Below are 17,488 nucleotides of genomic sequence, written 5' to 3'. Positions count from 1 at the left end.
TTGATAAAAGGATATGTTTTAATACAGGATGGTAAACACAAACTGCGTTCAACAAAAATGTGAACGAATATTCCCTGAATGGTTTTCCAAGTTCTACAATGGATCGAAGGATGACCTATGCCATATCACATCTATAATCTAGGTTTAAATTAAGTTTCACAAAAGAGAAAACTATCGAAATGGTCAACAGTGACCCTCAATTATCTTTAATTACTTATCTAACTTGTCGTAAATTACAGTGGCTGATGTGGCTTCTCTATAACTATATAACAGAGAAATCATCGCGTTTCAGATTTTTACTTCATGTGGCAAATGTGAACACCATGAGCTTTAATTAACTAGTATTACGCAAAAAGGGGGTGTAACAGATGAGACTTCTGCAGTTCTGAGTGAAGCTTTATGCGCTGTTATGCGGCATCGCGTGCGTTCATTACCTTGTCGGTGTTCGTCAGGGGGACGGCGGCCGGCGCAGCTCCATTCAGCTCGCCCTCTCGGAAACAACTAACTCCTAACTTCTCCTTACTACAATTTACCGAAGTTGGTTTAAAAAAAACTATCTGGTTGTGTTTTCATCTGACCAATCAGGGTCTCAATGTTAACCTTAAGCTCCGCCAACAAAAATTCTGTCTATCCAATGAGAAACGTTATACTTTTCGTGGTGGGGCAATGTTTTTAAAGTTTGCAAAGTAAAACAGACGCGAAAAAGTCTCACGCTAAAACCTGCAGCTGGTGTGCTCCTTTTAGCGTTATCGTAAGATATATACTGTTCTTCTGGAGGGCTCTATCTTTTAACATGGGCTGGGGGGTGGTCCTAATGTAACAGACACGCGAAAAAGTCTCACGCTAAAACTTGCGGGTGGTAGTGTCCCTTTTTGTGTTATCGTAAGATCTATACTGTTCTTCTGGAGGGCTCTAGCTTTTAACATGGGCTGGGGGGTGGTCCTTGACGTAACAGAGACGCGAAAAAGTCTCACGCTAAAACGTGCGGGTGGTGTAGTCTTAGAGGTAGGCTGGCGACGTGGGTGTCCAGTCCGTCCGTTATCGCAGGGCCTTCTAGCTTAACACGGTTCTGCTCTCGGCTTCTGTTCTCGTTTCTCCCCTCAGAACTGCGTCTGTCTCACGGTGGGAAGGTACGACATGCATTTAGGCATTCTTGTTTTAGTCTGTGGTACTCCATTTGCTCACTCGTTACTCGTATTACTTTGGTTAATTTAATGTCACGATTTATTCGGAGCTATGTGACATACTACTGGATTTGCTTATCATGTCAGGGTTTACACGGAAGGTGTTGGGTTTGCCTGACACCTTACAATGTGGTAACTTCAAATCTACTGAACCAACTGGCATTATTCTTTGTTTCCGAGGAAGTTAACTAAATTGTCTAAGAATTGTACCACTTTTAATCCGATCCATCAACTATAAATATTTTTACTTGGCTGTCGAAGTCGAAAAATCGATGAAAAAAACCTATTTTCTTCAAATGGGCGCCATTATGTTTCCTATGGTCTAAATAACTTAAGCGAGGCACAATTCCTAAAAAATCTTATATACTTCGCTAACGTCAACTCAATTTTGATTTCAGACGAGCCGGCTGACGTGTGACATACTGCCCGTGGAGGTCTACATCGAAATATTGTTTCGTTCCAACGGCACGTCCTCCTTTGCTCTTCGACAAAAATGGTTCAAATGGCTCTGAGCACTATGGGACTTAATTTCTGAGGTCATCAGTCCCCTAGAATTTAGAACTACTTAAAACTAACCGACCTATGGACATCACACACATCCATGCCCGAGGCAGGATTCGAACCTGCGAGCGTAGCGGTCTCGCGGTTCCAGACTGCAGTGCCTAGAACCGCACGGCCACTTCGGCTGGCCCCAGTGACACAGATGCAGAACTGGTGTAATAGTGATTTAGCCTGAGCACGAACCAAATCAACCTGGCGTCCCAATAACTGCAGCTACCACCAGCCACGACTCACAGGGTGCTACAGAAGAGAATGGAGCTTTGTACCCACAAGGTGCAACTGCTCCATGTGCTTCAACCTGATAACAGGCGAAAGCGAAAAGCATTTGCTGTTAAAATTCGGAGGTGCGTCGTCGATGACCCAGAACATCCGTAAACGCCGATATTCATGGATAGAACTTGCTCTCGTGTATCCGGGAAATTAACTCGACACTGTGTGAGGGTCTGGGGCTCTGAACAGACATACATTAACATGGAAACTGTTTGTGACTCATGTGATGGATCTTATTTTGTTTTAGCCATAAACTATATGCCATTTAATAAATATCGGAACACTGTGCAGGGCAAAGATGCAATATAAATAAACCCTCGCCAAAAGGAGATATGTACGAAAGGAAAGATAAACATATATCTGTATTCTAACGTCTCCGTAAGCCGATATCAAATTGTTCACTCTCTTCAACTATCTGCCTCTAACTGTCCGTGATTCTGGGTGGACGTATTGCGTGTACGTCAGGCAACAATGTATAAATTTGTGTAAAAGTTTTTACACATTCTGGAACGGGAGGTAGAGTCTTTCATTTCTAGATTGCTCATCCTGAAAATGATAGTTGGATACACCGTAAGCTGCAATCTTCGGATAAAACAGCGAGGTTATTTTTGATTGTATTGTTACGTATCCCCATGCACTTTGATTTTATATACACTTTGATTGAATGTAAAAGAATGTTATTCATTTGCTTGGTAGTAATAAAATCATGGATTGAACTTTTATGATCTATACAGTTTATATTGCATAGCACTTTAAGTAAACCAAATGCTGATTATCCTTGCAAACACAAAAGATAAAATGCAGTTCTCGCTACTGGTTTCTGTAGTTGAAAATTTGTGCACTCTGATCTATTATGTGGAGATACGCACAACACTAAAAGATTTAATGCTGTGAATGTATGATCGTAATTTCCAAAACTATGTTCTCATTACTCTGATCTGGCTTGTTAGAAATGAAACTATATCAGTACTGTAACTGATTACGAAATTAGACATGTCTTTCTTTACTTTAGTCCCTGAAATGCACTAAAAATTACTCTTATTACATGCACAGAAGCTACAGAATGCAATGCTTGTCATACATAAAAGCTGTAGTGGATATTTTGAATATTTGAACACTATTGATTGCCACGGCTAACACGAGAGCATGAAAGTAAAAACGAAAATGATTTTAATATTATTAGCCAGACTAGATTTCAACACAGCAGTCTTTGATCTCACACAAGCAAAATTTTAACTCACCGATTTACGTAAATTATTTACGTCACTAATATTGAACTAGCAGTTGCCCTCGTCCATCTGAAAATGACATAATAAAATCTGCAATTCTCCTCTGTGGTAGATGAAAGAAATAATTTTAATGTACAATTACCCTGCCTGCTTAGTTACGGGAAACTGCTTTCATTCAATTATAGTTTGAATTCGCCGCGGCAGCGACACCCGCGATCATGGCGCAGCACTGCGTCGCAAAAAATACAAAATTCGCTGAAAAGGGCTAAAAATGTGGGATGGGATACTGGTCAAGCGAGCTACAAATTATTACAAGTATTTTTAACAATTTCAATATTCAAAATTAACACAAAATTCAAAGTACACACCTTTTCTATACATCAGTGCCCAATGGCGTCTTTCTCGACCATAAAACAAATGAAAGCGAATAAGTGTTCGAGAGAGCGTCACAGGTTCTTACAACATTCACGGCTACGAGAACGAGAAGACAGAGAGAGTAATGTCTATAAGCCACCGCTATTTATAAGCAATTTTTATTACATATTCGTGTAGTACGCAAGGAAATATGAATGTTTTAGTTGGACCACTTTTTTCGTTTTTTGATAGATGGCACTATAATAGTCACAAACGTATAAGTCCGTGGTATCACGTAACATTCCGCTAGGGCGGACGGTATTTGCTTCGTGATAATTACCCGTGTTGAAATGGACCGTTTACCAATTGCGGAGAAGGTCGATACCGTGTTGAAGTATGGCTATTGTGATCAAAATGCCCAACGGGCGTGTGCTACGTATGCTGCTCGGTATCCTGGACATCATCCAAGTGTCCGGACCGTTCGCCAGATAGTTACGTTATATATATTTGTAATTATCTTTGTCTGCGTCGTTTGATACACTCGCCGACCATAGACGTTGTTTACAAAACTGACGTACATAATATTATACAAACATAAAAATGCAAAACGATTATTTCTTTTATACAGAATCCACATAATCGATAACTGTTCATACAGAAATGAAATATAAGAACCCAGATAAATGTTGCATATATTACACCGATTTTACAAGCGTCTTGCCCGGAGACGTCATAGTATTGTGCCGTATTCTTTACCACAAAGTTGGACTGTGCATTATTTTCTTCAAGAATATGAAAATATCACTCTGTTCAAAGAAGAGTTGTTGTTGTTGTTGTTGTTGTTGTTGTGGTCTTCAGTCCTGAGACTGGTTTGATGCAACTCTCCATGCTACTCTATCCTGTGTAAGCTACTTCATATCCCAGTACTTGCTGCAACCTACATCCTTCTGAATGTGCTTAGTGTATTCATCTCTTGGTCTCCCTCTACGATTTTTACCCTCCACGCTGTCCTGCAATTCTAAATTTGTGATCCCTTGATGCCTCAGAACATGTTCTACGAACCGGTTACTTCTTCTAGTCAAGTTGTACCACAAACTTCTCTTCTCCCTAATCCAATTCGACACTTCCTCATTAGTTATGTGATCTACCCATCTAATCTTCAACATTCTTCTGTAGCACCACATTTCGAAAGCTTCTATTCTCTTCTTGTCTAAACTTTTTATCGTCCACGTTTCACTTCCATACATGGCTGCATTCCATACAAATACTTTCAGAAACGTCTTCCTGACACTTGAATCTATACTCGATGTTAACAAATTTCTCTTCTTCAGAAACGCTTTCCTTGCCATTGCCAGTCTACATTTTATATCCACTCTACTTCGACCAACGTTAGTTATTTTGCTCCCCAAATAGCAAAACTCCTTTACTACTTTAAGTGTCTCATTTCCTAATCCAGTTCCCTCAGCATTACACGATTGAATTCGACTACATTCCATTATTCTCGTTTTGCTTTTGTTGATGTTCATCTTATATCCTCCTTTCAAGGCACTGTCCATTCCGTTCAACTGCTCTTCCAAGTCCTTTGCTGTCTCTGACAGAATTACAATGTCATCAGCGAACCTCAAAGTTTTTATTTCTTCTCCATGAATTTTAATACCTACTCCGAATTTTTCTTTTGTTTCCCTTACTTATACTTACCTAATAAATCAATTTAGACTGTTACAGTGCTAATCGTAGCGAGAGACTGTGGAGATGCCAACTTAGGCGCGTGAATTGTTTCTGGCGAATGTATCCACTCGCCACACATCTCGAAATAATCTAGGTTATTCGTATCTCCTTTCGCTCCAGTACCTATGTACCAGTATACAGTCCAAAGGTAAACTTGCCGCGTATTCTGCTTCGTGTCTGCTTTTTTACAGAGGCGTCAATAAAGTCGACTATTTATCAAGATATGTTGTACCAGTTTGCAATCCCGCAGCTCTGAGAACTGCAGCCCAACATTATGCAGCAGTGGGATGGTGCCCCTCCTCAGTTAACGTCAATTGTTAAGCCGTCCTCTCAGCGGACTTGGAAACACACGTGAACGAGGCGCTCGTGACGTCACAGAATTAAATTCGGGGTCAACGAGACATACGGGCCCTACAACGAACTTGTGACGTCACACTAGTCAGGTTGCCCGCCACACTTCGCAAACACTCGGTTCAGTGCGTGGCCCACGGGAAATCTGTATTTAATTGAAAAAGTACCCACTAAACATTTTAATTTCGACGTGTGCTATCCAGAATTTTCATGGGTTTAAACACACAGTCAAGACTTATTAAACTCCTCTTAAACAGTTACTCGCCCCCCGCCGGAGTCGGTTGTGGCACTAGTAAGACATGCAGTGCCACGTGCTGTGACGTTGTCTTTCTCGTGGGCCTTGGTGGAATTCCATTACAGTGCGGAGTGTGAAATGGAGACGTGGAGAGGAACGTGACCAATACAACATTGATATAAGTACGTAGTCTTCCGCAGCCGGTGTCACAGTGATTAAAATTCTCTGGGTATTATGCCGCGTCATTGCTAAAAACTAACAACTATAATAAACTAAAACCGAGGTTTTCGCCGAATTGCAACGGTCTTCTTCAGGGCACGACTATTTTTGCATGGGGGTAGGTGCTTCTATTTATTACGGACTATCCATGTCTGACGTCACTGTTGAAAAACTTTTAATTGGCCCTCTAATATGATTGGCTAGTCAAGACATAAGGACGCAGTCACAGGATTCACGAAATGATAGGTTCCACCACGGATGTAGTCAACAGTCTTAACACTGCAGGTGTTCACAAGTCTCAGAGTATTTTCATACATATCGTAAATAAACTACTAAAAAAGCACGCAAAGTCCACAGCTTAACTTTTACCCAAACATAACATAGCAATTGATAAAGTCATAGTATTGTCTCGCTGCCATCAGCCCCGTAATGCCACATATTGCTGAAGGAGAGGTTTAGAGTAAGCATGAGCTCTAGCTAGTGTTACTCCTAGGTATTTTGGTGTACTAGATACAAATTTTGTTGCTACAGGGAATCATATAACTTGCTTGGCAAATTCCTTTCCGCGATTGATGTCTGAAATACTCCTCTGTGATACAGACAAGGGGGGCGTCAGTAATTAAATCACTGAAGACGCTGCTAACAAATTTCTGTTCTTCAGAAAAGCTTTTCTCGCCTTTGGCACTCTACATTTTTTATATCCTCCCTACTTCTGCAGTATTTTTTCGCTATCCTAATGGCAAACCTTATCTACTACTTCAAGTGACTCATTAGCTCATCTAATTCCCTCAGCATCGATTGATGTAATTCGACTACGGCCCACTATTATCGTTTTGCTTTTGTTCGAGCTCATCTGATAACCTCCTTTCAAAATACTGTCCATTCTATTCTACTGCTCTTACGAGTCCGGCGGCCTGAGTGGCCGTGCGGTTCTAGGCGCTACAGTCGAACCGCGCGACCGCTACGGTGGCAGCTTCGAATCCTGCCCCGGGCATGGATGTGTGTGATGTCCTTAGGTTAGTTAGGTTTAAGTAGTTCTAGGGGACTGATGACCACAGCAGTTGAGTCCCATAGTGCTCAGAGCCATTTGAACCATTTTTTCTTCAGAGTCGCGAGGAAAAGTTTCCGATAGTTACAACTTCTCCATGGTCTGAACCAGCTTGTTCTAATGGCATGTGTTTGTCGATTGCTTAAAAAAAAGTCCGTTGTAAATGAGACGTTCGAGGAATGTGTATGTGACAATTACGAGTGCTGTTCTTCGGTTTCATGGAGTCTTAAGTTGGTTTCTCTTAAATAATGCTGCACAATTTTATTGTGTAATACTGTTGAACGCTTAAACGATGTGACATTTAGCGTGGAACACGATACCATTTTCAAGAAGGGGCGCAGGACAGATGCACGCAATTACATAATTACGCTAAAGAGCGAAAGAAACTGGTGCACCTGCCTAATATCATGTAAGGCCTCCGCGAGCAAGCAGATGCGTCGCAACACGATGTGGCATGGACTCGACTAATGTCTGAAGTAGTGCTGGAGGTAACTGACACCATTAATCCTACAGAGCTGTTCGTAAATCAGTAAGAGTATCAGGGAGTGGTGATCTCTTCTGAATATCACGTAGCAAGGCATCCCAGACGTGCTCAATAATATTCATCTCTGAGGAGTTTGCTGTCAAGGGGAAGTGTTTAAACTCAGAAGAGTATTCACGGAACCACTCTGTAACAATTCTGGATGTGTGGGGTGACGCATTGTTGTGTTGGAATTGCCGAAGTCCGTCACAATGCACAATGGACATGAATAGATGTAGGTGATCAGTCAGAATATTTACGTACGTGTCACCTGTCAGAGTCGTATCTAGACGTATCATGCGTCCCATATCACTCCAATTGCATACGCCCCACACCATTACACAGCCTCCACCAGCTAATTAAACAGTCCCCTACTGACATGTGGTATCAAAGGAATCATCAAGTTATCTCCATACCCTTACGGGTCCATGCGCTGGACACAATTTGAAACGAGACTCGTCCAACCGGACAACATGTTTCCAATCATCAACAATCCGATGTCGTTGTTGACGGACGCAGGCGAGGAGTAAAGCTTTGTGTCGTGCCTTCATCAAGGGTACACAAGTGGATCTTCGGCACCGAAAGCCCATATCGATGAAGTGTCGTTGAACGTTTCGCACGTCTACACTTGTTGATGGCCCAGCATTGAAATCTGCACTAATTTGGGGGAGGGCTGCACTTCTGTCACATTGAACGATTCTCTTCAGTCGCTGTTGGTACAGTTCCTGCAGGATCTTTTTCAGGCCGCACCGATGTCCAAGGTTTGATATCCACGGTACACTCGTGAAATGGTCGTAGGGGAAAATCCCCATTTCATCGCTACATCCTATCGCTCGTGCACCGACTACAACACCACGTTCAAACTCACTTAAATCCTGAGAACCTGCCACTGTAGCAGCAGTAACCGATCTAACAACTGCGACAGACACTTGTTGTCCGATATAGGCTTCGCCGCTCTCATTGCCATATTCTGCGTATTTACATATCTCTGTATTTGAATACGCATGCCTATAACAATTTCTTTGGTGCTTCAGTGTATGTCGTTGCCGTCAATTTATTGTAGATTTATGGTACATGTTTTATGGTCAAGAATTAAGTTTTTGGAGAACGAAAATCTCCTCTATAAAAGTGAAAAGAGTTTCTTCGAAACTCAGCTTGCTCTGTTCTTCCATGGGATTCATAGCGTTGTAGACATCGGCACAGGATGATTCCGTATTTCTTGACTTTAGGAAGAAGGCGTTTGACACTGTCCCACACTGTCGTTGCTGAAAAAAATTGGAGCTTATCGAGTATCGGATCACGTCTGCGACTGGATTCAGGATTTCCTTACAGATAGAGCTCAACACGTCGCTCTGAACGAAACTAAATCGACAGACGTAAATGTAATTTCCAGAGTATCCTAACGAAGTGTGATAGAAGCAGTGTTCGCAGTGTATATCACTCATCTAGTAGAAAGCGTCGAACCCCCTTTTAGGACTCTTCACAGATGATGTTGTACTTAAGAATGTAGCAACAGCAGGATGACCTGCAGAGGGTTGATGAATGGTGCAGGCTCTGACAGTTGACCTTGAATGTAAGTAAGTGTAATGTATTGGACGTGCTTAGGAAAGGAAAGCTACTACTGTACAACTACACTATTGATGAGAAATTTCTGGAAACAGTATGTAAGTCTGCAGGCTTTCTTGGCCGTTGTCACTGAAGTTAAAATCTTCTGGATTATTAGGCCGCGTCATGTTTCTTCTAAAATGTTCGACGTTTAGACCCCTCTGCTGGGATTTTCCTCAGGATCTTTTGGTGTCGACTACTGCTAGAACACTGTCAGAGACGAGTGTCGCGTCAGCTTACAAAGAGGGAGTTTTCTGGCATTCGTGCTGGATACATGATAGTATTGGTTAAAATTCATATGGCTACCATCAGTGGGCCATAGTCATAGGCTAATATTCCCGTTCTAATGCTCCTATGAAATTGGCGGCCCATCGTCATTGGATAGAAAGGCACTGTTCCACACTTACGTGTGTGTAACAGATGGAAAAGAGCCACCGTGGTACAACTACCGAGTTAGAAAACTGCTGCGGAAGCAAAGGCAACTTCACAGCAAACATAAACGTAGCCAAAGCCTTGCAGACAAACAAAAATTACGCGAAGCGAAATGTAGTGTGATGAGAGCTATGCGAGAGGCTTTCAATGAATTCGAAAGTAAAGTTCTATGTACTGACTTGGCAGAAAATCCTAAGAAATTTTGGTCTGATGTCAAAGCGGTAGGTGGATCAAAACAAAATGTCCAGACACTCTGTGACCAAAATGGTACTGAAACAGAGGATGACAGACTAAAGGCCGAAATACTAAATGTCTTTTTCCAAAGCTGTTTCACAGAGGAAGACTGCACTGTAGTTCCTTCTCTAGATTGTCGCACAGTTGACAAAATGGTAGATACCGAAATAGACGACAGAGGGATAGAGAAACAATTAAAATCGCTCAAAAGAGGAAAGGCCGCTGGACCTGATGGGATACCAGTTCGATTTTACACAGAGTACGCGAAGGAACTTGCCCCCCTTCTTGCAGTGGTGTACCGCAGGTCTCTAGAAAAGCGTAGCGTTCCAAAGGAGTGGAAAAGGGCACAGGCCATCCCAGTTTTCAGAAGGGACGTCAAACAGATGTGCAGAACCTATATCTGTTACGTCGATCAGCTGTATTATGTTCGAGTATAATGACTTTCCTGGAGACTAGAAATCTACTCTGCAGGAATCAGCATGGGTTTCGAAAAAGACGATCGTGTGAAACCCGGCTCTCACTGTTCGTCCAAGAGACTCAGAGCGCCATAGACACGGATTCTCAGGTAGATGCCGTGTTTCTTGACTTCCGCAAGGCGTTCGATACAGTTCCCCACTGTCCTTTAATGAACAAAGTAAGAGCATACTGACTATCAGACCAATTGTGTGATTGGATTGAAGAGTTCCTTGATAACAGAACGCAGCACGTCATTCTTAATGGAGAGAAGTCTTCCGAAGTAAGAGTGATTTCAGGTGTGCCGTAGGGGAGTGTCGTAGGACCGTTGTTATTCACAATATACATAATTGACCTTGTGGATGACATCGGAAGTTCACTGAGGCTTTTTTGCAGATGATGCTGTGGTATATCGAGATGTTCTAACAATGAAAAATTGTACTGAAATGCAGGAGGATCTGCAGCGAATTGACGCCTGGTGCAGTGAATGGCAATTGAATCGCAATGTAGACAAGTGTAATATGCTGCGAATACATAGGAAGAAAGATCCCTTATCATTTAGCTACAATATAGCAGGTCAGCAACTGGAAGCAGTTAATTCCATAAATTATCTGGGAGTACGCATTAGGAGTGATTTAAAATGGAATGATCATATAAAGTTGATCGTCGGTAAAGCAGATGCCAGACTGAGATTCATTGGAAGAATCCTAAGGAAATGCAATCCGACAACAAAGGAAGTAGGTTACAGTACGCTTGTTCACCCAATGCTTGAATACTGCTCAGCAGTGTGGGATCCGCACCAGGTAGGGTTGATAGAAGAGATAGAGAAGATCCAACGGAGAGGAGCGCGCTTCGTTACAGGAACATTTAGTAATAGCGAGATCATAGATCAACGGAAGACTCTGCAGGAGAGACGCTCAGTAGTTCGGTACGGGCTTTTGTTAAAGTTTCGAGAACATACCTTCACCGAAGAGTCAAGCAGTATATCTCGCGAAGAGACCATGAGGATAAAATCAAAGAAATTAGAGTCCACACAGAAGTATACCGGCAATCCTTCTTTCCACGAACAATACGAGACTGGAATAGAAGGGAGAACCGATAGAGGTACTCAAGGTACCCTCCGCCACACACCGTCAGGTGGCTTGCGGAGTATGGATCTGGAAGTAGATGTAGATAGAAAGGCACTATTAGACACTTGTGCTGGAGAAGTGTTTTTGCTTGAAATGCCTACTACTGCTACTGGCTGGCTGTCGTCATTGGCTAGATTCGAAACGGACAGAGCAAGAGAGGGGGAATGTTTACCCAAAATATTATTGTCCGCCGAAGTGACTTGCACCGCGTTGTTTATGCCGCTCATACACCGCTGTCAAGTATTTACTTCCTTGATGGCGGGGAGCCACGATGCCGGAATCCTATAGCCGTCCTCCCTATTGAAATTAGATGCATTCTTAGAAATTTCAACCGCTTCTGGGACCTTTCTTCTATAAATGTTTGTTTCTTTAGCCAGTACACGTACGTTTTTAAAGACGATGTCAGAGTCACAGTTCTCATGATGTTCCGCCGATTTTGCACTTTGATTTAGCCGCATGTCCCATTCGTGTTCCTTAATGCATTTAACAGTTCTTCCCGTTTCGCCTATATACACTTTGCTGCAGCCACATTACACTTGATAGACACCTGCATTGTGGAGGTAATCAGGTGCATTCACTTCTGGAAACAGTGTCTAGCGTAAAATATCTACAGTGTAATACTGTAGAACAAAAGGAAAATGGTGCTTTTCTTTCACAATAATTCTCTATTATTCCACTCCCGAACAGCACGCGGAGAAAAAAGAATACCTGTACCTTCCGGGCGAGCTCTGATTTCCCTTATTTTGTTATGATGATCGTTTCTACCTATGTAGGTCGGCGGCAACAAAATATTTTCGCATTCGGAGGAGAAAGTTGATGACTGGAATTTCGTCAGAAGATTTTTTTCGCAACGAAAAACGCCTTTGTTTTAATTATGTCCACCACAAATTGTGTTTCATATCAGTTACACTCTCTCCCCTATTTCGCGATAATACAAAACGTGCTGCGTTTCTTTCAACTTTCTCGGTGTACTCCGATTATGTATATCTGGTAAAGATCCCACACCGAGCAGCAGTACTCCAAAAGAGGGCGGACAAGCGTAGTGTAGGCAGTCTCTGTAGTAGATCTGTTACACAGTCTTTGGTTCGCCTGCCCCCACAACATTTTCTGTGTTCTTTCCAATTTAAATTGCTCGTAATTGTAATTACTTGGTATTTAGTTGAATTTACGGACTTCAGATTTGACTGATTCATAGCGTATCCGACGGTTAAAGGGTTCCTTTTAGCACATTTTATTATTTACGTTAATATGCCAATTTTCGTCGGCCGTTGTTACCGAGCGGCTCTAGGCCCTTCAGTCCGGAACCACGCTGTTGCTACGGTCGCAGCTTCGAATCCTGCCTCGGGCATGGATGTGTGTGATCTCCTTAGGTTTGCAAGTAGGCTGTTTAGGTTTTTATGTTGGTAACGCCATGTAGCGCTCTATATGAAAATCACTGACTGTTCTGTGTGCAGTCTATGGCTGGTTTGCATCGTTGTAATATTCGCTATTGTAGTGTTGGGCAGTTGGATGTGAACAGCGCGTAGCGTTGCGCAGTTGGAGGTGAGCCGCCAGCAGTGGAGGATGTGGGGAGAGGGATGGCAGAGTTTTGAGAGCGGACTATCTGGACGTGTGTCCATCAGAAAGAGTAAATTTGTAAGACTGGATGTCATGAACTGATATATATATCTGGCAGTATTGGCGCCCGCTGTATTGCAGTAGTTGTAGTAAGGAAGATTTTTGCGAGGTAAATGATTCATAAAAGGTGTAGGTTATTTTTAATCAGTGCCATTCTTTTGTAGGGATTTTTGAAAGTCAGATTGCGTTTCGCTAAAAATATTGTGTATCAGTTTCACCACAGTCATTTATAATTTTTCTAAGGGGACGTTTTTATAATTTTTCTAAGGGGACGTTTCAGGTTAATTACGTTTAAGTAGTTCTAAGTCTAGGGGGTTGGTACCTTCAGATGTTAAAGTCCCATAGTGCTCAGAGCCATTTGCACCATTTTGCCAATTTTCTAAATAGCTATGTGATTTGTTTTGATCTTATGATGACTTTACTAGACTATAAACGACAGTATCATCTGTAAACAACCTAAGACGGCTGCTAAAACTGTCTCCTAAATTGTTTGTATACATAAGGAACAGGAGAGGGCGTTTAACACGCCAGAAATCACTTCTGTTTTACTCGATGATGGCTCTGAGCACTATGCGACTTAACATCTGTGGTCATCAGTCGCCTAGAACTTAGTACTAATTAAACCTAACTAACCTAAGGACATCACACACGTCCATGCCCGAGGCAGGATTCGAACCTGCGACCGTAGCAGTCGCGTGGTTCCGGACTCAGCGCCTAGAACCGCGAGACCACCGCGGGCGGCTTGTACTCGATGACTTTCTGTCCTCTACCACAAACTGTGACCTCTCTCACAAGAAATCACGAATCCAGTGACGTAAGTCAGACGATATTCCATAAGCATGCAATTTCACTACAAGCTTCTTGTATGGTACAGTGTGTGAAAAGCCTTCTGGAAATCTAGAAATACGGAATCAGTCTGCAGTCCCTTGTCAATAGCACTCCACACTTCGTGTGTGTAAAGAGCCAGTTGTGTTTCACAAGAACGGTGTTTTCTTAGCCTTGTTAACTGTCTTTCAATAGACCGTTCTCTTCGAGATAATTCATAATGTTCGAACAGAGCATATGTTCCAACATCCTGCTGCATATCGACGTTAATGATATGGGCCTGTAACTTACCCCTGCTCCGTCTCTTGAATATTTGCGTTACCTGTGCAGCTTTCTAGTCTTCCGGTACGGATCCTTTGTCGAGCAAGTGCTTGTATTTGTCAAGTATGGAGCTATTGCATCAACGCACTCTGAAAGGTGTAAGACGTGTATATTTCTATTGTCTATTGTCAAACCACAATTTATGAAAGATGTTTATATTTTATTAATAGGATTAAGTAGGAATAATTAATATTTGTCATGTTGGAAATAATTCTGATAGCAGGGAACGTCTGCACCAAAGTATTGTAGGCAAGAGAGACCGCAAATTGATATAATTTTAAAAAGGGCGTGAGAGACCGTGTATGCATACAGTTTAAGAAAAGAGTGTGAATGACCGCGCATTGATACATTTTGTAATGGTAGCAGGGATTGTCTGCACAAAAAAGCATTGTTGGCAGGAGAGACTGCACTTTAGCGTTCGTAGGAAGTCAGTAGTAAGCGAGAAGTGAAGCGAGTCGTTAGCAGGTCAGAAGCGAGAGGTTGAGAGGAGCAATGTGCCTGCCAGCCACCAGCTATGATTTACAAGAGATTATAAACGGATGTACAGAGACATCAGCTAACTATTATCGTAAGAGGAACTAACATTATTGAATTATTTTTTTGAGAAAATCAAGGCTACTGAAGGTATGTTTGCGCAATGGTAGTTGTAAGATTACTGAAAAAAGTAAGTCCCATTTGAACGTTTGTAAAATCATTTCATTCAGAATATAATTAATTTTTGCCAGCAATATTGCCTTACTGATTATAATCCATACCAAAAACTATCAGCGTAAAACTCCGCAAAATTTTGTTGTTGTCAAGAAAAAGTTTAACTATGAATTACGTAACTTCAGTCAAATTAATTAAAGAATAACGTCAGCTTTGCTATTAAAGAATAACGTCAGCTTTGGTAATAAATACAGCCACTTATTATGGCAGCTCAACAGCAACTAGTAGAGTATAGTAATAAGAAAGTAAGTATATTCATGTCGCAGTTCGATGTAGCAGTCAGATGGCCTTCCAGTAACAGTAAAAAAGGTAAGGAACAGTTTTGGGTTATTGCAGGTAACGACTGAGGGCCACGACGACGACACATTCTATGTTTCGTCGAAATAATCAGAAAATCACTTTTAATAAGCAGCATTTAAATTTGTATGCGAAGATTGAGAAAGAGAATTAATTTCAAAGGGAGGGTTTCATTTGTTATTTTTAAGCAAGAGATAGAAATCCTAAGGGAAGGTTTCATAGGTTATTGTAGAAGGGAAGGTTGAGTAACAAAAGAGATGTAGAGGAGACGGGAAGGTTTCAAAGGAACATAACTGGTATACAGTCTGGACTGGAAGACGTGCTTTCATTGCTTCACTACGCCGAGCATATCTACTAAGTTATTCATGTTGGCAGCTGTTTTTGATTCGAATTCTGGAAGATCTAATCCGTCTTCTTTGGAGAAGGACTTTCGGAAGGCTGTGTTTAGTAACTCTGCTTTGGCAGCACTGTCTCCGACTGTATCTTCCTTCTAAGCGGGAGAGCCGGGTTCGAATCGGGATCCAGCACAAATTTTGAACTTTCCCCACTGATGTATATCAGCGCCCACTGGCAGCTGAATGTGTTATTTCTAGGTGTTTCGATTCTTGAATACTGTTCATCAATGTGGGGTCCTTACCGGTAGGAATGATAGAGAAGATCCAACGAAGAGCTGCGCGTTTCGTCACGGGATCGTTTAGTCGGCGCGAGGAATTACCGAGATGCTCAACAGTGGCAGCCGTTACAAGAGAAGCGTGGTGCATCATGGAGAGGTTTGCTACGGATATTTCGAGAGAGCACTTTCCAGCAAGAATCGGTCATCTTGCTCTGCCCCCCTCCCCCCCCCCCCCCCTCCTTCCCCCGATACCTCTCGCGAAATGACCACGAATTCGAGAAACTAGAGCCAATACGAAAGGTTACAGACAGTCATTCTTCCCATTTGCAGGTGCAACAAGATAGGGGGGGATCAGTTAGTCACTTGTTTTGTAAATAATACTGCCTTTTCCTGCTGCTAGTTACTTTATTTATCCCATACGCATTCCGTCTTCTCCTGTTCGATGGCATCATCAGTGGGATCTATAAGGCTATAGTTTTGTTAGTTATAGATTATCAAACAGTTCACATAAAGATTTTTTGTAAAAAATTAATTACTTACGATTTCCTGATCTAGTCTGGAGGTCGCACTACCTTTTTATCACTACCACACAATCACATATTTGTGTTCTCGCCTTCCCCACACTGTTCACCATGTTTCTCACTTTTTTTTGTGGCGGACTATTTTTCTTTTAACACTCGATACAACTATTTCGTCGTACACTACTTTTGACAGCGTAAATATTGAGACTCCATTACGTGTTTCATCTCCTTTGGTATGTTTTCCTATTTGTTGCCAAGCTAACGAAGTATATGTTCGAGACTAACTTCTATTTATGATGTTTCTACCGTGTGTGTGTGTGTGTGTGTGTGTGTGTGTGTGTGTGTGTGTGTGTGTGTGTGTGTGTGTATGAGTGGGAGAGGGAAGGGGGGATAGAGCCGACGAGGTTTTTTTTGTAGGGTGGTGTACTAGCTGTTAGCAAGTGGTTGAAAACTTTGGTGACAGCTTTTAGTTTCAATATTCTGTGGAGGAGTTTATGGATGAGTGGGTGTGAAGATGTTGGCTTCTATTATTACTATATTGGACAGTATTATTACATTAATACTTTTTGCGAACGATATTCTATTATTTTATCTATTCGTGTAAATAATGAATTGCTTGGCATGTGCACTCGGTCATTCAACCGGTTTTTTCCTTCTGCTTTGGTTATCTGTATGTGGTAATTTTCTTGCATGGTCAGGAGGTGGTTTTTATTGTCGATGCTAATTATTTTCATGTCATCTTCTCTAGTGGTTGGTTTGTGGTCATTTTCTCTTAGGTGTTCTGCAAATGTGCAGTGGTTTGTCCCATATCTCCAGGCTCTCATGTGTTCCTTGTATCTGACATCAAATGTTCTCCCTGTTTGCCCTATGTATGTGCCTTCACAAGTGTTACACTGTAGCTGATATATACCTGGTATATGTCTCGGTTTTTTGTCAGTTTTGGGGTGTATTTTTCTGTAGAATTGTCTGTTGTGTATGCTATGTTTATTCCCTATATTTTGAAAATGTTGGTGATTTTACGGCTGAGTTTGTG

Source organism: Schistocerca gregaria, chromosome 9 (assembly GCF_023897955.1).
Source record: "Schistocerca gregaria isolate iqSchGreg1 chromosome 9, iqSchGreg1.2, whole genome shotgun sequence".
NCBI lineage: Eukaryota > Metazoa > Arthropoda > Insecta > Orthoptera > Acrididae > Schistocerca > Schistocerca gregaria.
This window is presented reverse-complemented; position numbering follows the sequence as displayed.